Here is a 21,507-nt window from a genome sequence, read left to right on the forward strand (position 1 = left end):
ATTAAAGTTCAGATTATCTAAGGAAGTTCTTACTTGTAAACAAAAGCTTGTTTACTAAACATGACCTGCATTAACAAGTAGATGAGACAACTGGACTTAAAAAATAATTTGAATTATAGAGTGAAAAATCTTTGGTTCCCTTGGACTTCCAGTTTGTAATTTCAGTTTTTAGATGATAAACTAGTATCATAAAATTCAATAAGGCAGTCTCTTATACAGTTCATTCAAAGTAATTATACCCAGAACCATTTTAAAGAAGAGTGAGATTCTAATGTGAATCTCCATCAATAATTCCATTACATTGTCCTTCCTTCCTCCCTGCCTTCCTTCCTCCCTCTCTTCCTTCCTTTCTCCCTTATTTTCTTTTATTTTGTTAATATATTTTGTGGTACATTATAAGACACTACGACATAATGAATAAATAATGAAGAAAGCAGATTCGTTGGTGGCCAAGGTGCCAGGTTTTAATCTATTGCCTCAGACTAAATCTATCATTTATTGTCCTGCTTGTGAGACTAGAAAAGTTCTCCTTTGCCAAATGGCACAATTTTAAGCATCTTTCATGGAGGGTAATGTAGGGAAGTAACAAATGAAAGGGCTCTTCCTAACTCTGGGTGCTTCTCCCAGTTGGCTCCTACAGTGCATTGTGGCTAGCAGTATAGGGTACCTCCTGGCATGCTCATGGTACCCCATAAGGCTCCCTGCCCAACACATACACACACACACTGGGGGCTTTCCAGTGAGTTTAGTGGTACAAACTTCCCCCTTAATGAGTTCTCAGTAGGTTCCATATTGCAACACCTACCTATGGACTGTTGCCCCAGAACTCCAGAAAGTGGCTTCCCTGTGAATTCTACTAGCATGCTATCTCAGTGAGCTTCTCTGTCGTTCACTGAGTCACAGCTATGCCCTCTCCAAGAGGATATGGATCCCAGAGGGAGGGGAGGAGGTAGGGGACACTCTTTAAAATTTGTTCTTTCCTTAGGTGCTCTGCCTCAGATGTAGGGGTAGCAGCTCCTCCCTATGTCTGCTCTTCTCAAATCTTTAGGGTTCTTTTTATCCCTTAGTTGCCAAGCAGTCACTCTAATCATCGTCATAGTTAATAATTCTCTATATTAAACTTTTCCTGCACAAATAACTGTGTAGTTTCTGTTTCCTAATTTGACCCTGACTAATAGAGACAGATCTGGGCTCTAAATCTTGAACAACCACTAACAGCCTGTGAATTATTAGACAAACCAATTTATTTCCAGGTGATAACATTCACATTTGGATTACTTTTAGGATTAAGTTATACAACATACATAAAACATCTATAGCACCACATGTATATGTACTAAGTGAGTATTATTAGTTTTTATTTAGTATTATTTCAATAATAATAAAAAGTACGAGAGTCAGGAAATAATACGTAGTTGCATCTTTTGGTAATAAACATCTTAGACAGTTTCTGCCTCTTTTTATAGGGGAAAGTTCAAAATTACTCCCTTCTAACCAAACAAAAAAAATCTTTGCATATGCTCAGATATCACACATATATATAATTCTAAATCTTCCTTTCTCATATGTCAACAGAAGAAGGGAATCTGGGAAGCTAGACTATTACAAGACAGTACGGAAGAATAAATCCTGCTTCGGTTTTTCAGGGTTATGTCCATTATTTTTAGGAAAGCACTTTATTTTCCATAAAGGTAAATATTTTCATTTCAGGGAAACTTAAGTGTTTATACTAAAATATAGGAAGTAGTAGATATCAAACTCTCTCTTACTGAAAGACTTAGTGGAATCACATGAAGTCGTTGGAGTGTTAAACACAGATAACGTGATATAGTGATAACTCTACTATCAGACACACATTGAAGGTTTTTACGTCAGAGTTTTGCTAGTGCCATTTACCATTAGGTACACAAAAGGAGCCTTGGAACTTATACAAAAAAGGCATTATGGTTTTTGAATGATTGTACCTTCCTTTATAAGATCAGAGTTGATTAGAAATAAGCATTTTTTTAATTTAATAAAACATGTGGCTTGTAAAACATGTTCTCTTCTTTTTATGTTATTACACATATCATCCCAAGATAAAAATAGAAATTTAACTTTTATTGCTGATATTGATCATTTTTGTTATTTATGGAGCACCTTCCTTTTAATACACTGCTAAGTCAATATTGCCACATTGGATTTAGATGTAATAATTCTGTTGTCAGAACTCAGAAGATTAAAAGTTCTTCCTTACCTTCTTCCTCAAGCCATATATGCAGTAAAAAATCTGAAGATCTCAGATATATGTATCTGGATCTAGTTCTGTGGCAAAAGCTCACAAGAAATTTCCATAACTCTCTAGCATGCTCTCCCGTTGAGAGTTTCTTCCAGTCTTTTTAAATCCTTCCGCTGTCCCTGTGTAACCTGATGTTTAGCATTATGTTTTCTCTCACAAAAGCAGCAACTCATACTTTTTGTGCAGGCAGTTTTCTGATGTCGGTCTTCTCTACAAGGACTTACTTTATAGAAGCTATGGAAGAGTCACCCAGGAAAACCACTATGTGTTAATTGATTATAACCTCTTAGTTTGCTGATGTTGTAAACTAGCATAAACTCTCACAGCGTGACCTCTTTAGCCATCTCGAGTTTCCCCTCCCTCTCAGATTAATGAGGCTCATTATGCTTAACATTCAGTGTAGGTGCTGAGTTTTGAGAGAGCCTGAGGCTGTTCTTCCCTTCCTCTCTCAAACAGGTAGCTATACTATTGAGAGCTCACTTCTTCCCTCTTGTGCAGCCTCAACTTGAATATGTTTAAGGCAGTGGTTCCCAGAATTGTACTTCAAAAAGTGCAGTGATTAATAAAGGTATAAATGGGGTTTTAATCATTGAGTTTATTTATGTTTGGCAAATATTTTGGTTATTTTAACAGTACTTTGTGGTTTTAAAAGCATTGCATATTTATGCTAAGAAATTTTTGAAATATAAAAAAACATAAGGAATCATTATTACTCTTAATATTTGCCAACTCTAATTCCATAGGCATGGTTTTCATTCTCCCACATTCCATAAGAAACCACTACAGAGCATAAGTAGTTAGTTAATAGGAAACTTGGTAGCAAATCGTACTCAGAACAAATAAGTATGTAAAATATTTGCTATAAAAAACAGTAGACTGAGTACCAACTTTTAAAAAATAAATAAAATATTATTAAAAATTCGGGACTAGACAAAGTTGTCAGCTTTACATTCTGATTAAAGATAATAAAAAGAAAGATTGCCTATTATTACAATTGTGTATAATTATTTTTACAGGATATTTTAACATTAAGAATGCATACGAAACAATCTCAGATGAAAGAACAGTACTTTACACTGAATGATGAGAACCTTGAGCTTCTAGGATTTTTTTAAAGTGTGAATTTCTTCCTAAGAAGCCTGCCCCCAACACAGATTCTAGCAGACACACAATACTTCCGAAGGGCATATGTGCAAATTCTTACGTTCAGTATCAAGTCTATGAGCGAGAGTTAGGTGGCTAACAAAGCTTTATTAGTGATCTTGGGGTATTAAACTGGAATGAGAGGTCTTGTTATTAAAGGCAATTATCAATAAGTATTTACACGCATGGGTAGAAATACCCTAATATTTTACCTTAGCTTGGTCTGCACTATTATGTAACTAAATATATATAGTCTCCATACAAACAAAAAGTTCACAGGCTAAAAACAATGGCGACAGGTAATGGAGGTTTTCTTCTATTGTGAATAGTATGTGTTCATTAAAATCTTCACCTATCTTTCATGGACCACCGACCAGTCACATGAAGTTTTTAGTATGGGGTTATCAAATGTGAGTTTAAACAGGTGGTCCAATAATCTATAACCTACTATAAATAACCAATTTCTAAATGTTGTACTTTTATTATCTTGTCACTGTTTAGTTACAGTAGTTTATGCTGCACTCATTTTCTTTGATTTAAAATAAGTGAATGTCATACTTTTTTGTCATGTTAATTTTATCTAAGATTTTTCTATTTATTAGTAAATTTAAAACAAGGATACCAATTTATCAGCATGAAAAATTACATGTCTTGAATAAAGCAAAGTGAATTTAGAGCATCCTCATTTGTAAGTTAGTAATATTTTCTTTTATAAAGATAATTGAAAAAGGAGGGAAACATTGAGATTCAAAATTATTGGGAACAATGATTAAGAAGGCAGTTAAACAATATGCCACTGGCTGGTATAACCAGTAAGCATAAATGCAAGGACAACTGATCTCATATTACAATTAAATACTGACATCACTTAATTTAAAGAAAAACTAAAATGCTCATTAACATTTGACCAAGAGTAAAAAATGCGAAATAAGGACATAAAAGTAAAAATTCATTAAAGTATAGCAAATATTTCTACTTTTAAATCCCCTGAATTCATGAAAACAGGTACATGTTGTAAATTTTTCCAGGATGTTCTTCACTATAATTCAAAGGTTAAGTATATGAAAATTGTGTCCTTCAAGCATACTCTTATAAGCCCAGTCAAAATTCTAATATGAAATAGAAATTTAGGGAACTGTAGCCATTTGATTGTCCAATAATTAAAGTGCAGTTATTTCAAAAGATTCACTTCTTCAGTGGAATAAATATATAGAGTTCATAAAGAAATATGCAATTATTAAAATTTTATTTCCATGTTGATTTTTTCCTTTTTATACTCATAAAAGTAAACACATTTTCAAGTGTTTGATAATGAAAGCTTAAAAGAAAAAAAAAAAGCTTAAAAGATTTTTCCTTTTTTGTCCTCATAGAATTTAGAAAAAAACACAGATCATGTTACTATACATTAAGGAAATCTTATAGCTACAGAAAACAATAAATATGTTTGGTTAATAATTCCAATATAATTATAAAAATTCCTTCGGAGAGATATTTCTTTTCTTCTAAAAACCCCTATGTGTGTGTTTATGTGTGTCTCTGTACTGGAAGCAATGCAAACATTTTCTTATAAATGATTATAGTATTATGATTGATATTAAGCACTCTACTTTAAAAAGATGCCCTTCATTTTTCTCTGAAAATCTGAGTCTCAGGACAGCCAGATTAAATCCATTAACATTATTCTACTCTGACAGACTAAAGACAAATGCTTCTTTTCATCTTACTTTAAATGCTCTCACTTTGAGAAAATACAATAGCACAAAAAATTCTTAAATCTTGAGAACACAGTGGCAACTTTTATGGGCTCGCCATACAGAATTCACAAGATATTTCTTTTCACTTTGCTTGGAAGACTATTTTAATTTTTAAAAATGAATTTTGAATTATTACCCAATCCTTCTGTTATTCTTTCTACAGATTGCCATTCTTTTGGTCATTTTCTTTTATGTATGCATATTCTTAAGGGCCAGAGGAAATCAAACCAATCTTTAGGCTATTCTTTGATAACATCAATTTTAAAAAGTATATTGTGGAGATAGTTGGAGTTATGCAGTTCAATATTTTAAGTACTACTGTTCCATGTTATCTCAATTTCTTAGCCAAAAAAAAAAAATTCCAATAATTAGTAGTTGACTATCACAAGTTTAGCTATATAGCTTTATATCTGCCTGCCATACAAAAAAAATATTATCAAAACATCCAAAGATTTACCTTCTCTTTCATGTACTAAGACTCTATATTCAGAAGGCAAAAATAATGCCATGCTGGTTTATACACTAAGAAAAAAATGAACTCCAAATAAGTGAGATTCTTTCCTGATGTGTTTTCCAAGTGAATACCAAATAAATATTTTTTAAACTATTTTATGTATTCATTTTTAAACAATAATGATGTCTTTTAGAACTGAACCATCCTCTAGCTTTTTGGAATTCATTTGCCAGACTAATTCAGATTTTTTAATACCATTAAAGAGATCTATAATTCGAGGCTTGTATGATGATTATAGAAAAGTTAAGATTAATCTAAATTCTTTCTGAAACAAGGTTGGGTAAAAGCTAATTAATAAATAGAAGAATTTACTTATTACAAATGTCCAATTTCCTGGCTTGATTTATTTATAGAGATCAATAGGTAATACTATCTCTGGTAAAAGATAGTATAAGAAATGCAAGTTTTTCTCTCCTCTTTTGATGTCCCCCCAAAAACATTGTTAAATCTATCAAAAACTAAATATAGATACATCTAGTGAAACACAAAAATCCCCACAATCTCTAATAATCTTGAAGAATACTTGACAGAAATGATAAAATTCAGACTGAAATGAGAGAGAATGCCTAGAGCTGACACAAACTTCCTCAGATCTCAGACAGGATACAGATATGTCTAAAAAGAAGAATTGCAGTTCTGAAGGACACCTTCAGAGACCTTTGGGGGGAGTAACAAGACCTGCGTATATTGATGAAACATTGGAGAAGCAGGAAATGTCACTGAGAAACCCAGTCCATACCACACCTCAGAATGGAGCCAAAGGAAGAAAGATTCATGTCTGTCTCACATGAAAAATACATTCAACCGCATCCAATGTCCCCTCTAAAGTCTCTTACAGTGTCAAGTTACAGAGTCAAGTCAAAATCCAAAAATCTCATCTGCTCAAAAGTTCCAAGTCCCATCATCTAAATCAACTAAATCTTGTATGTATAAAGCTCTCGGTATAATCCATCCTGGGGCACAATTCCTCTCTTCCTATGGATCTCTGAAACTTAGGAACCAGTGGTCTACTCCCAAAATACAACAATGTAACAAGTATAAGATAAAAGTTAAGGCATTTCCATTCAAAAGTAAGAAAATGGGAAGAAAAAAGGAGAGTATTTAAAATCCAACTAGATAAATTCCATTAGATTTCAAGGGTTGAACATAATCCTCTGTGGTTTTCAGCTCTGCCCTATGAATCATCTCTCCTTTTGTTCCTTCTATTTTCGAAAAGGGTCACATGACTTTATAGCAGAGATTTATTAGTCTGTTTCCTGCCTACACACTTTTGACCAGTACCCTTCTTTCGTTTCACACTCTCTCTATCCTTTTTGGCCCAAGCTTGAAGTATTCTGCTGCTATAAACTTCTTAAAAATCGTGCGCATTCTAAGGAGATTCACTCCATTAGACAAGAGGCTTTTCTACATATCTTTCCTGGAAAATTTCATCTCCATTCTTGACTTCTGCTTAGATGACTGGAAGGTTCTAGGAGTCACACATTTTTTTTTCTCTCCATTAAAAACAAAAACAAACAAACACAAAAACTTTTGTGTTACTGAATTCTCTTTTTATTTTCTGTCTGACACGTTAGTAAAATGTTGTCTAGCCACACTCTCAGCTTCTTCTCTGCAGGGCTCCCCAGTCCCCTGGCTGCATACCAGTATCTGTCTGTGGCCTGTTAGGAACCTGGCTGCACAGCAGGAGATGAGCTGCAGGCAAGTAAGCAAAGCTTCATCTGTATTCGCAGCCGCTCCCCAGCACTAGCATCACCACCTCAGCTCCACTTCAGATCATCAGGCATTAGATTCTCATAGGAGTACCGGTCCCTGGTACCAAAAAAGGTGGGGGACTGCTGCTCTATAGCATGTTCTCCTGATAGTGGACATTTTAATTTTAGTATCTCTCGCAATCTGAATCAGTGAGAATTTCCCAAATCATCTAGTTCTGGTTCCTTTTTGTTTAGCATGTCTTCTCTCAATTTATTCTCTTGCATTTTACTAGAGCAAAAGTAGGCTGCATAGTCAACTCTTTGCTTGGAAATCGCCTCAGCTAAATATATTCATGGTCAAAGGTTACAAATTCTACTTCCTGCATAACTGTAGGACACACTTCCACCAAGCTTTTGGCCACCATAGAACAAGGCTTTCTTTTCTCTTAGTTTCTAATAACATAATTTTATTTCCTTCTGAGCCTTGAATAGCAGTATCTTTAACTTTCATATTTCTACTAACAGCCTCTTTGTGATTTAGGTTTTCTCTGCCATGTTCCCTACTTCCTTCTGAGACCTTATTGGCAGAATCATTAATGTCCATAATTCTACTAATGGTCTGTTCAAGGCAATCCTGGCTTTTTCTATTAAAGTCCACAATACCCTCCAAAACTTCACATACAATCCAATTCTACACTTTTAGATAACTTTTATTAGTCAGTGCTCAACTAGAGAGACAGTATCAGTAGGAAATACATATTAAGAGATATATTGCCAGAATTGACTTATACAATTGTGAAGACTGGTTAGGCAAGTCCAAAATCCACAGAGGAAGGCATCGGGAAAGGCAAGCTGGAATTTTGAGGCATAGTCTGAAGTTACTCTGCAAGAAGAATTTTTCTTTTTCAGGGAAGCCTCAGCTCTGTTTTAAAGCCTGTCAATGAATTGCATCAGATCTGCATGATTATCTAGGATATCGCCTTTACTTCAGTCAATATACTATGCACTTCAGTCACATCTAAAAAATACCTTTGCAGCAACATGTAGATTATCCTAGCATGGTAGCCTCATAGAGCTTATACATCCGAAAGACCATGACAAGCTTACTAAACTTAAAGATATAGAATGTATTCTTTGGGAACTCAAATCACTTCCACCAGGTAGTAATAGCTGGCTTAAGTTTTTCTAAAACAACATTGGACAAAAGAAGAAAAATTCTCATAAAATTCTGAGAAAAGGTGTGAGCCAAGAGATTTAAATAAAGCCGAGTATAAAGACACCAAAATACATTCTTGAGAAATAAAGCACCTACAATCTTTTCCTGAAATACAACAAAACAAAATAATATATTCTTAAAAAAAATACAGAATAATCTCTGAAAAAAGCTAACCTCTCAATGGGTAACATACATGGTATTTTAGCCAGACATACTGCTGCCTCTAACAATTTAGAAATTGTTTTCATTGGTTACCAATGAAAAGGGGAACGATCAAACATGTATGTATTTATATTGTCTTCCCCCATTCTTCAAATGAATTAATGGCATTTGGAAAGGAACTCTCATGGGATACTTTTTCTATAAATGTATAAGTAGCATACTTTTTCTATAATATGTAAACATATCAGTTTATGCTTTTTTCTAGATCTAAGTAAACATTTATGAGTTAAGTCATCTAATACTTGTATTTGAGAGAAAAGTAATGTTTAAATGATATAATCCTGACACTTGAGATCAGGTTAGCAGCAAAATTCCAGTGTTTTGTGCATGTTGTTTCTTGAAATATAAGACAACATGGATTATTTCCCCTTGGGTTTTTTTTTTTTTCTTTCAAAAGAGCAAGATTAATTGCTTAAATAAAGATAGGCTTACATAATTTATAAATGTATTTAATTTCTTTCATAGAACAGCAAGCTTAACAGATAAAGTAAGTTAGAGACCTGCTATCTCTCTGTTTTAATTGGGCTTTAAATAAAATTTTGTTTAAAATAATTATATGGAAACTAAGGAAAAACAGAATAGTAGGCATTAAGATCAAATGGATTGGCAGAAATAAAAGACAGATTGTTTTTAGTGGTCTATGGCAAATTGACAGAAGATATTAGTTAAATTGATAACAAACATGAGCTTAACATATTATATTATCCTGAGGAAAAAGAAAAAAATTATATGATGTAGTTCAGAAAATACACTGAGATAATCTTCAGGAAGAGTAAATATGAGGTAAAGAAGAAATGACAGGTGAATTTGACAACTGTACACTAAAGTTAAGAATTATTGTTTATCAAAATGCCACTTTTCCCTTCAATTTCTACTTTCTTTTGGGTTGAAAATACACTATACAGGCACTGCATGCTAATATAATTTATGATACACTGTCTTTATCACAGTCACAATGTTCAGTTTTCACCTTTTACCCTGAAGCTGCAAGAAGCATTTTATTGACAACCATTTCCTCCTTTCAAAGTGTATAGACCTTGTAGACAGGCCTGCAGAAGCACTTCTTTCCTGCGCTTCAATGCAGTCTTCTTCGCAGCTCAAAAATTGGCATTAATTAATTGTAAGTGACTGTGAGAATGGTGGCTAAATGGTCAACATGACTGTGAAGGTCCAGAAACGATTGAATTTTATCAAAACTTGGATTAGTCCCAATAGAAATATCTTGTCTTGTATCACTTCATGAGGTTGCTTAGTACACTGTCAAGGAAAAGAAGTGATGAATGACTATAGATTGAACAGAGATTTTGGAGAAACCATACGTTCAATATATAAATGCTGTGGCATGGGTAGATGATAGATATGAGTTCCTTTACAACTACTTGAAGAAACCCAGAGCTAAGCAAGAAGGGATAGATAGAAGCCTGAGAACTGTTAAGAAGCAAACTTCTATTCCTCAAGAGCCTGCTTTTAAAATAAAATGTTAGAAAATGGGAAAGTAAAAATCCTACACTATAAAAAACAGTTGCTTTTACAGACTTTATCTACTATGCATCTCTAGATAAATTGTACCAAAAAGAGAGTGTATGTAATATCAATTAAATCATTTATGAATCCTTTGAAGATCATGTTAATGCTTATGTTCTATATCTGTGCTGCCCATGCATCATGATTTGGTAGTTCTTGGGTGGAGCCTAGAGATTCTGCATTTCTAACATAAGCTAAGTGACATCAACGTTGCTGATATCAACGAGTATTGAGTGGAAAGGTTTTCACAGGCTGACTAGCTGATGCCAAGGAAGGCTTATCAGGAACAGACCAAAATCAGACTGGCAGTTCTTCAGAAAGAAAATGATTCCATCAAAAGTGACAAATAATAATACAGAACTGCAGGAAATCTTCATTGTCTCATGATCCATATGCTTCTTTGAAGGTTCTAAACACATGGGCGGAGAAGTCGCATTAGAGAGACAGATGCAAATGGGAAAAAGCTCATTTTTTCCCATCTCCACAATAGCACCTACCACCCACATACAGTTAATTTTCAATAAAGCAACAAAACTGTTTCCCACTGTCTGAATTTCTGATTTTTCTTCTTTATCTTACATGTGCCTTTTCCTTCATTTTCTACTCAGAGCTCATTAGTTATCATGGAAACAATGACTGGTGTGCATGAGAAATAGACATAAGTATTTTCAATTGAGGCAAAGTGCCACAAGTTACATTTAATTCTCAGAGCTGGGTTTATACCACAGTTGGAGAGCAACAAAATTAAATCAGAAATTAGACTGCTGAATTATTCTGCATTCAACTCTAGAAGGCAGGCAGCTAGTCTCTGCAGGAGAACATATGAATCTGAACTGTAGAGAATGATTAGGCAATGAACACCACACTGCGATAAAATGGATTTGTAGGAGGAAGGGATAAATAGAAGTTCTCCATTTCCTTTCTACAAATTTCAAAATATTCCTTTGGTGTGAGGTGTAGGAATGACTGCATTTAAAAAACTGTTAGTAGAAACTGAGAAAAATAGCACGATTTCCATTATTTAGGGAACAGCCTCTAGTTAGAAAAAAATCATAAAAGATCTTGTATAAGATTATATATCATTACATTACATAAGATTTTCATTTACATATGTGCAAGCAAGGTGAAGATGTTAACTGGAAGTGTCTTGTGAAAATCTGAATCTGATTCATTAAGTCATGAAGACAAATGACGATCAAACAGAGCACTTTAAAATGAACCACCATAAACAACAGGAGTACAGCTTACTGCTACTATTAGCCATAATTGGGTTTTGGAAGGAAACAGAAGCCGGATGCAATATAGGTAATTAAAGAACAAGCTTTTGTTAACACTAGCAATCAAGGGGTTGTGATTTTACAGACATGGAACCTATTATGGCGCTCTGAAAGTAGTCTATTTTTAAATAGGTAGTATATTTCTTTTTCTTACAACACTAAAGTATAATCATGGCTAACAGGTCATTTTCTATTCAAACTATTTACTATCCATTTATGGCAAAGATGAACATTTTTAGAATCCTGAATTACCACAGAAACCGTATGCTTAATTTCTGAGGACTAGGGAAAAATTGGTTATGAACTTGTGATGGCTAAATTACAAGTCTCTAGATAGCGCATTTTTGTAACTATCATCTCAAAACTAAGCATATTGGTTTTTATTTTGTTTCTCTTTAAAATAAACTCATTGTGGGTTTTTTTGTAAGATGCTTATAACATTTTGATGAGACTACTTAAAGCAAATATGGTATTTCAAAATATGATGGCTGAGAATCAAAATTAAACTCATAATGAATATAAACAATAATTACAATTGTCATACCAGATGTCTAGCATTTCTGGAAAAATAACATAGACTTAACATTTAAAAAAGTTCAAAAGTAAAACATGAAAGTAACACCAGTAGACCTGATAAGTAGGAATCTTTTTTCAAAAGTACCTAATCATGCTACTTGGAAAGAAAATTTAAGTCTCAAAGAAGTAGCTTTTCAGATAAGAAACAAGAGTAAACTGCATATTTTCTTCTGGGTACAAAGGTAGAATTATAAAGCTTTGTGGTATTCATCTTTTTCCTCTTTTACTGTACATGTAATATTGCTACTCAGCTAATTAAATTAACTATTGATCTCAGACTGTCCATGCCTATATTACCCCAGAAAGGACATTTAACCCTACCCAAGGGTTTTGCTCTGTACCACATTCTTGATTAGTGGGAGCTTAATTACTTTTGAATCAGCATTACTCTGAGCTGATTCAAAAGTGGAATTATATTTAATTCCACTAATTGTTTTCTAGACTAAGTTGGCATGAGTAAATTTTAATCTTCACCTTAATATCAGTTTAGATCCAGCAACCACATCTTTCATGCTCCCTGAATTAAATTTTTGACATAGTATCTTATATATTTCTAGTTCCACCTAGGATTAGAAACTATCCTACTTTGACCTTGTTAGAACTCTCTGGACTAGGCACACAGCCCCTGAAGCTTCTCTCTTGCCAGATTTGTCTGATTTCCCTGTTTTGACATCTATCTATTGCCTGTGCTCATAATCTCAGATTCAATATCTTCATTTCTTATGGAAAACTGCTGAGCCTTTCTCGTGCAGCCTTGTCTAATGGTACCTCCAACTATTGTTTTTGATGAGAACTTTTGATACTGCCTTACCTGATCTAGGAGTTCTGTGTCTTCTCTAGGTTCTAGTTCTATATGCTATTTAATATAACTTCCTAGAATGATGAACATGTTCTGTATTTGTATTGCCCAGTATGGTAGCCACTAGCAAACAGTGGTTCCTGAATGCTTGAAATGTGATGTGACTAAAGAATTGAATTTTTAATTTTTAAATTTTTCATCAATTGGATACCATATTGGATAGCTCAAGACCAAGTCCTCCCCTAACTTTTTGGTAGTTTACAAATAAAAGTTATAGTATAAAGTTAAATAGTATAAAGTCTAGATGTAGAGCATGTACATAGAGACATAAATAGAAAAAAATCATATTATTTTGTTTTTGTCTTTTCCCCATTTTAATTGTATCCATGAAACTAACCAGCACATGCAAGTATTCAAGCCATTAATATAAGAACTGATAACATATTCAAGATAATATATAAGAAAAAAGAAAAAGGATATTTAAATGCTCATTTTTGTGCACTTTTTCATATGCTATTGGAATAAGAAAAAAATTTTAATAGAGAGAAAGATAGTTTTACATTTTGAATTTTTTCATCAATTAAACATGTGGTCTGATTAACACAGTTCATAGAAATAAATACATAAGCTTTTCATTGGTCCTCAGGCTCCATATAAAACTTGTGACATAGCCATTAAAAGCGTAGTGTTTCTCTACATACTAGGGTGATAATAGTAGCCGAGGGATAAAACTTGTAACTAAGACTCCCAGATGAGTACAGACAAGAAGATGATATACTATGTTTGAAGTCCACAAAGTTCCCAGCTGTTGAGACTCTCTCTCCATGGGCTTTGATGAGGAACCAGTTCTAAGCCCCCTCCATGCTCACCTCACTATGCAACCATCACCACCACTGGGAAAAATGAAGATGCCTTTGAGAGAAAGCCACCATAGAAAAATTTTCCTTCTCTTCCTCTCCTTGCGGGAACTTCCCCAGAGCCAGATGAGAAAAACAGAATGATTCTCAAGAATAGGTTGCAAATAATGGGTCTCTCTTTAAAAGGGGGGAACTGATTTTTTGGTCCCTAGCCTGCCATCCATTAGGCACTGTGTTTACAAACTTGCCTCTGTGCTTCTGGATCAAGAGAAAAGAATAATGGGGAAAAATGCAAGACTATATAGTAGATAACTGCCAGGTGGCCAAGAACAGCTGCCCCCTTATGTTCCCAGTTTCCATGAGATAAAGTCAGGTAGATAAATTCAGGGATGGGGTGGGAATACATGGCCAACTTTTGCCCCAGACCTTAAAAGAATCATGCAAAGAGATTTGAGCATTACAGAAATTTATCAAGACACCAACAACTGGGAGATCTCCAGGAAATGTAGTCTAGCCTAGCGAAGGGCCATTAATGTCTGTGGGGGCTTCTTGGATGTGACTCCTTCTCCAGCAAGTCTTTTTGAAGCTCTCAGCGTAGACACTGAATCTATATACAAGTTAGAACAACAGATACCGCTAACCTTAATGCAGGAAGCCAAATAAGAATATCGCTGCTTTTTTTTTTAGCCCTACTCCTGTCCAGCGTTAGGACAGTAATTTCCCAGAAGAAGAAATGGAGGGATGAAAGAGAAAACCATGTATTTTTACCAACTTTCATTCCAAGCTATTGAAACTGCAGTCAAGATCGTGCAAGAAAAGAGAAGGCCTTAGTTTTTGAGATTGAAAATATAAAATTAGTTTGGCAGAGTCTTACTAATCCAAAATGAGAGTTGTTTAATAACTGGAAGGAGAAGTTTAATTATACTGAGAAATCAATATAAATGGATTCCTAGCATAAAAGGGTTGGTAGTGATTGACACAAGACAGCTGGAGGTTTTCATTCAAATAAAATTATTTTATTTCATTATGAGATGGCATCATTATGCAAATCACCAGAACTGAAATATATATATATAGGTAAAGGGGTGTGTGTGCAGGTGTGTGTGTACATGTGTATGTCACAGAAAATATGTGCCCAGAGAGCATAAGTAAAAAAACAATACAATTTATAGAAAAGAGTATAAGGATATTTGGGGAAAATAGAATGTAAAGATCTAATATATACCTAATGAAATCTCAGAAGAAGAGACAGAATAAGATAAAACTCAAAAACTTTCCAAACGTGATATTAAAAAATCAAACCAGAAATCCATGAATCACCAGGAAACCCAAGCAGTAGAAATACAAAGAAAATTATAGATAAGCATAGACAACAAGTTTTCTAAAAATCAAGACAAACATGTTAGAAGAATACAGGGAAAAAAAAGCTCCTTTTCTTAAAGAAAGAAAAAAAATAAGACTGACCTGACTTCCTAACAAACCTAAAGCTAATGAAATTACTTTATCAAAATACTTTAAGCAAATAATTATCAATCTAAAATTTTATACTTAGCTAAATTATCTTTCAAAATTGAAGAAAAAAAATCTATTCAAAGGAAAAAAAAATGAGAAAATTCTTCACAAGCTGACCCACAGTAAAAGGAAGTTATTCAAGTAAAAGTTTATATGCCATCAGCATTGTCCTATGTTATCTTCATTTTTATTTAATCACATATCAAAGACAAGAAATTCAGGGGGAAATAGGTCATACGCCTTTCAAAAGATATCATTTTTGTAAAATATGGCTGTGCTCATGAAGTTAAAAATGAGGGCCTCAGTGTCCTTCCTGCCATCTTTGATAAATCAATTGTTTAAGTTCGTTCAGGCTTTATTTTAGATTACTGTATAGTGAAGTTATTTTTTCCTGTCTCAGCTAAACCTAAGCCGGGAATGACCTTCTGTCATTTTCTGATGATCTAGTAAGCTGTGATCTCCCAGGGGTCTGTTAACAAGAGATAATATGCACAAGGATAAGGGAGCCTCTACAGAAGTAATTCCTCTGTGCTGAGAAGGGGAAGACATGTGAAAAATCAGGAGGTGGATATTTACTTTGTACCTTACACCGTGCTAGGAAATTGGGATATGTAAGAAAGTAAAAATTGGCCTTTGAAGGGCTTACTATGCATTGAGGGCTGGAAGAAACAGGCATGAAATCAAATAGTCTGACAGATAAACACAGAAATGGGGCAATTATGATAGAAGGCAGCAGTTGTGATTTTTGAATGGGTAGCTAACAGGGAGTGAAGGATAAGGTTATTGTACATGAAAGTCAAAGAATGCCATAACCATGTAGATGTTAAAATGCCCAGTATGGAGTGACTGGATATAAAGATAGGAAGGGGGTATACTGGCAAAGAGAAAAAAAAGTTTCGTGCGTTGAGGGGTATAAAAAAGAGCTGGGTGGTGTGAGCAATATCGTCAAATGGCAAAGATCTCTTAAAGCAAAATCTTTTACAATAAGAATTTATGGTCTGCAAGCAAAAGTAGGATATCAGAACCATCCCAACCCCATATTCTACTCTGAGGCTTGTGGATCTTGAGAAAACAAAGAATATTTGAAAGGGCTATAACTGAGCTGCCATCTTCAGGGGAGAGCCATATTTACAAGAAGGCCAGGAGCTGATGAAACCTCATATAAGAATGAGGATGTTGCAGGGCTGGAAGGTTGGGAAGCAGCAGTTCCAACCATCACAGGGGAATAATTTAGGCTATTAGAAAGTGAGAGGAGATGGGTCAGGGAAAGAGAAGGAAAATATTATTGTGATAAGATTTTATATTTTGGATGTTGACTGATGAAAAGATGGATTAATTCATTTATTAAACAGTTTACTTACTAAACATTTACTAAGCATCCGTGGGTTTCAGGGATGAGGATCCAGGTGGGACATTAAAGGAGTAGGTCCGTTCCTTAACTGAGAGGCAGTAGAAGTTGAATGTTGAGTGGTTAGCAGCAGTGACTCTGGAACCAGCCTGCATGGGTTTAAATTCTGGCTACAACAGTTATTAGCTGTGTGACCTTGGGCTAGTTACTTGACATTCTGGAACTGGAGTCAGGGTAGATAGACTCAGATAATTCTCAAGAAAAAGTAATAGCAGACACTTTTTCTCAAAAGGTAACATTAGCTGATAAGGACTCTGGAAATTTGAAAGTACGAGTAGTCGTTTCCATAGGACAATGGAAGGGTGGACCTTTTGATGGCATGAATGGTTATGTACAAAAATAGTATTAAAAATATTTTTACTAAAACTATAGATCAAACAATTTTTAGTGATTTATAATGAATGGCTCAAGATTTCATACAGCTAAAAGACTCCTAGATGATCTAGCCTTCTCCAAATACATTTGGAATGGAGATCAAACTGGGCATTCTATTTAGTCTTTGCTTTTTAAATAGGCTTTCATCAACATCAAATGGGCAAAGTGACATAATTCAACAAGCAAGCAAGTAATGGAATGGAATTAAACAAAGGGAAATATACACCCACAAAGATGAACTTAGCGTTGGAGGGTTTCAACTGCACTTTTTTTGAAAATTCTGAATTAAACATAAAATGTCCAGCATAGTCTTCCCTGCAAGTACATTATTTGTTGGAAGCCAGAATGCTGCTTCAATGCATTCTGATTCCTTACTTTGTTACATAATAATATGCTTAAAAAGCAACACATTGTGAGCTTGGGAGCTGTTAGGCATTTATTTACCATGGTGGGTTAATCTCATTCAGTGAGGTATAGAAACTCAATAATGAGTGCTACAGTATATAAGCTAATTGCTAGGATAAAACCAAATGAATAATTACTTAACTCCAGAATGAGGCCTGCGGGAATTTTTCTTTAATAAAGGTTTAATTCACCAGTGATAATGAATGCAATCTCACATACTACTGAATAACACCATTAGCATAATGGCTGTGATACAAAAACTATAATTAGAACTAAACAGAAACGTTAATTACAACCACCAAGGTACTGAATGAAATACTGTTTAAGAAATTGACCTGCTTTGCTGTCATGCTTTATGGGCTCAGGGACATCTCTGCAATTAAATATATAAGTATACAAATATACAAAAAGAGAAGAGGGTTTTATCATTTACTAGAATGTTCTGAAATGCAATAAATATATTAATGATAAGTTTTTCAGAATTTAAAATACAAGCTAAGCATAAATTGATTTTCTGTTCTTTTTATCTTGGTTAAATGCAAACATCAATATTTGTATTAAAAGAATTCAATGTTTACTGGTGTTAGATCTATGAACATGACAAAAGTAGTGACTAAAAATGAACAAATTAATAAAGTATAAAATATTACTATAATAAGTTGGGAAAATAAGTTGTATAATCAATGAAAAAAGTCAAAGTACTAATGATGCTTCTAAAAAGATTCAGCTGTAATTCTTAAAGTTCTTTGAATTTCAATGAACAGATATTGAAATATGTATATAATATTCAACTGTACAAATAATATTCAACTGTACAAATAAATAGATTTCTGTATCTAAATAGATATATATTGATAAGCATTTTGAAACCAAAAGTCATATTCTATTAAGCATCAAAAAGAATAACAACAACCACCCTTTACTATTATAGAGATATTTTCAGTGCTTAGATATGTTTAGAAATATTACAGTATGTGAGTAGAACTGATTGTTCTTTGAAAGTTTCTCTTTTGCCATTTACCATCTTATGGAATGTGCCTAAAACAATTAGATGGAAATAGCCAACTCTGACTTTTGAATTCCAGACTCATGTTGGAGGTTCTAATAGGTAACTATAAACTCCTAAGGAAAGCTTTTCTTGTATTAGGGAATGTCATCCTCTTGCACAACTTTGGATAGGTTATATCAGGGGTCCCCAAACTCTGGGCTGCAGACTGGTACGGAGCCATGCCCTGTTAGGAACCGGGCTGTATGGCAGGCAAGCAAAGCTTCATCTGTATTTGCAGCTGCTCCCCAGCACTAGCATCACCTGCCTCAGCTCCACCTCAGATCATCAGGCATTAGAATCTCACAGGAGCAGTGGTCCCTGGTGCCAAAAATGTTGGTGACTGCTAGTTATAAAATGTAGAGTGGAAAAAGAGGAAGAGATTATGATCTAGCAAATTAGATGGGCCAAATCAAATCTGGAGCCAAAAAGTTAAGCCACCATCCTTATTACATATATGCTTAGCTAATCACCTGGTGGGTACCGCCAACCCAATGATTTCCAAACTAACCCCTGCTGGTACTGATCTTCACAAGTCTTCTTCCTTTTATATCCCCTACCTCAGTTGATGATAACACTATCAGTCAACCACCCAAGTAGAAAATCTAGAACACATTCTCTACATCCTTATATTTAATTGGATAACGATCTTTAAATACTTTAATTTTTAAAAAAGTTTTCTTGTCATTCCCAATAATTTTCTCATTTTTATCTCATTCAGAAGTGGGGGATATAGAAAATAATTTTCCTACAACAAAAACCTGAATGACCTTTAATTTACCTTGAATTAGAAAAAGAACTATTTTTACACTCATAAGTTAACACTAGGATTTGAAAATAATACTTTAATTTGGACAGCACAATGTTAAGCATTTTTGGAAAATGTGTCACTAACTGATGATCATAAATCTGGATTAAATACTATTAGTACACTCAAGCAAATATAGAAATGCTTATTGTACTATATTAACTATCTCAAAACATATATGATGAAATGACTCCTAACCAAATAGTTAGAAAGAGATCTCATATTTCCTGCATGAAGGAACTTGGTGACTTGCCTGTTTTTGAAAGGAGGAGGAGAAGGAAGACCCTAATGGCTCCCAGCAATCAGTACTTTTACCCTTGGGTGATCTCTGCAGTTAGAGATTGCGTGCATTGTCTGAGAAAGATTCACCTTGCTATGGACCTTGAACCATTCTGCAAACACACAGAAAAATAAATTAAGTTAATTCAAGTGCTGTTGCTGCTGCTAAACCCTGTCCTTCACTGAGGAGAAAAAAAAATCGGCGGGTGCAGGCAACGGGGAGGACTATCGAGAAGGAAATTTGGAAGTGGCACAGAAATCTACATTCTGCCTACAGCTCACAGGTATATAAATATCTGAAAAGAAGAATGCAAACCAAACACAAACCATCCCTTTTGTTGTCTAAAAATTAGCAACCATGGTTATAGTATGTGGCTCTATCTAGATAAAACGCTTTTCTTCTTCTTTTATTTTTTGCATTTTCCACCTCATAATACATAAAACCTCCTGTCCAAACAGAGCCTGATACTATAACCACAATAAAATTCAAACTCCTCTGTATTTTTAATTAACTCAGGCCCAGCAGTCGTTTTTAACAGCTAACATTTTGTGTGAGTTATAGTACGCACACTGCTGAGACATAAACGCAAAGTAATCATTCTAATAAGTAGATATAAACATTTACAACAATTGCAACAAGTCTCTGCAACAAATAAGGGGATATAAAGAAAAATAACCAGCAGCAAGCCAGGAAATAAGTCTTAATACAACTGCATGAGTATGAATGTCATTCAAAGCTCTGGTCTTTTGTTGCCTTTAGTAATTACAATACCCAAAGTCACTAATGAGCTTGTACTTTCAATGCCCCAAAAATGAGAACCTTGATTAAAAAACAAAAACAAAAGCCAAGACTTCAGTTTTCATGTTTGTGCCAAAGACACCAGCAGAGAACTGTAGGCACTTGGGTGACTGTATCATTTCCATAATGGAAAGAAATTATAATACCTCAGTCCGGAACAAAACAGGGCAAGCATTCTTCAGCACTCTACCCACAAAGAACCATGGGCCCTAAGGTGGGAAGAAACTGGATAAATGTGAAGAGCATAAGAATGCCTATGAACCTGGAGCTGAGTGAGGCAGACCAGAGTGGAACAGTATGAGGAGAAGCAGGCTACAATCATGGTGTGAAAAGCCTGGTAGGTCAAGATCAGGAGAACAGATGTTAATCTTAGCACAATGACCTAAGAGAATTTTAAGCAAAGTAGTACTGTGAGCTTACTTATGTGTCTTAAAGGTTACTTTGGGTGCTGGTTAGAGGCGGGATTGTATGAGTTGAGAGTGAAACCAAGAAAAACACCTATGGACTATTTTAGTGGGTGATTTGGTATTCAGGGGACTACGAATAGAGGCAGAAAAAAACAGACAAACCAAGGACAGACGTTAGAGGAGAGAGTAACAAAATGTAAGAGATAAAGAATGACTCCCAGATTGAAACTCAGGCCTATGGGAGAGTAATGCCATTCAAAGACAGGGCATAGGTATAGGGAAATGGAAAGAATGAAAACATACAGAATTTAAGTAAACAATTTTCAGTTTTCTGAGCTATATCAATGGTAGAAGCTGTCACCATTTCCATTGTGTAGAGAGCAAAGATTTCACGTTTATAGCAGATCATATTTACCAGGGAATATAGTCAGGCTTGGGCTGCTTTATGAGTATTTCAACCTACAAGACACCTTCTGAGCAAAAGGATCACAACAGCCAGAGGCTCTGAGCAGCGTCACAAGGCAGGGCAGAGGCTAAGAGGAGGCTGTGCTGCAATCGTCTCCCCTATCAGGAAACCTCAAGACGGGTGACCTCGTGGGGCTCTGGGAGGAACACACA

General features: G+C 34.7%; 1 protein-coding gene across 3 annotated transcripts in view; it reads right to left on the minus strand.

Moving 5' to 3' along the window:
* IQCM (IQ motif containing M) overlaps positions 1–21,507 on the minus strand; it is a 412,415-nt gene that overhangs the window by 98,946 nt on the left and 291,962 nt on the right. The window lies entirely within an intron of this gene.

This window comes from Rousettus aegyptiacus, unplaced genomic scaffold (assembly GCF_014176215.1).
Source record: "Rousettus aegyptiacus isolate mRouAeg1 unplaced genomic scaffold, mRouAeg1.p scaffold_m13_p_16, whole genome shotgun sequence".
NCBI classification, from domain to species: domain Eukaryota; kingdom Metazoa; phylum Chordata; class Mammalia; order Chiroptera; family Pteropodidae; genus Rousettus; species Rousettus aegyptiacus.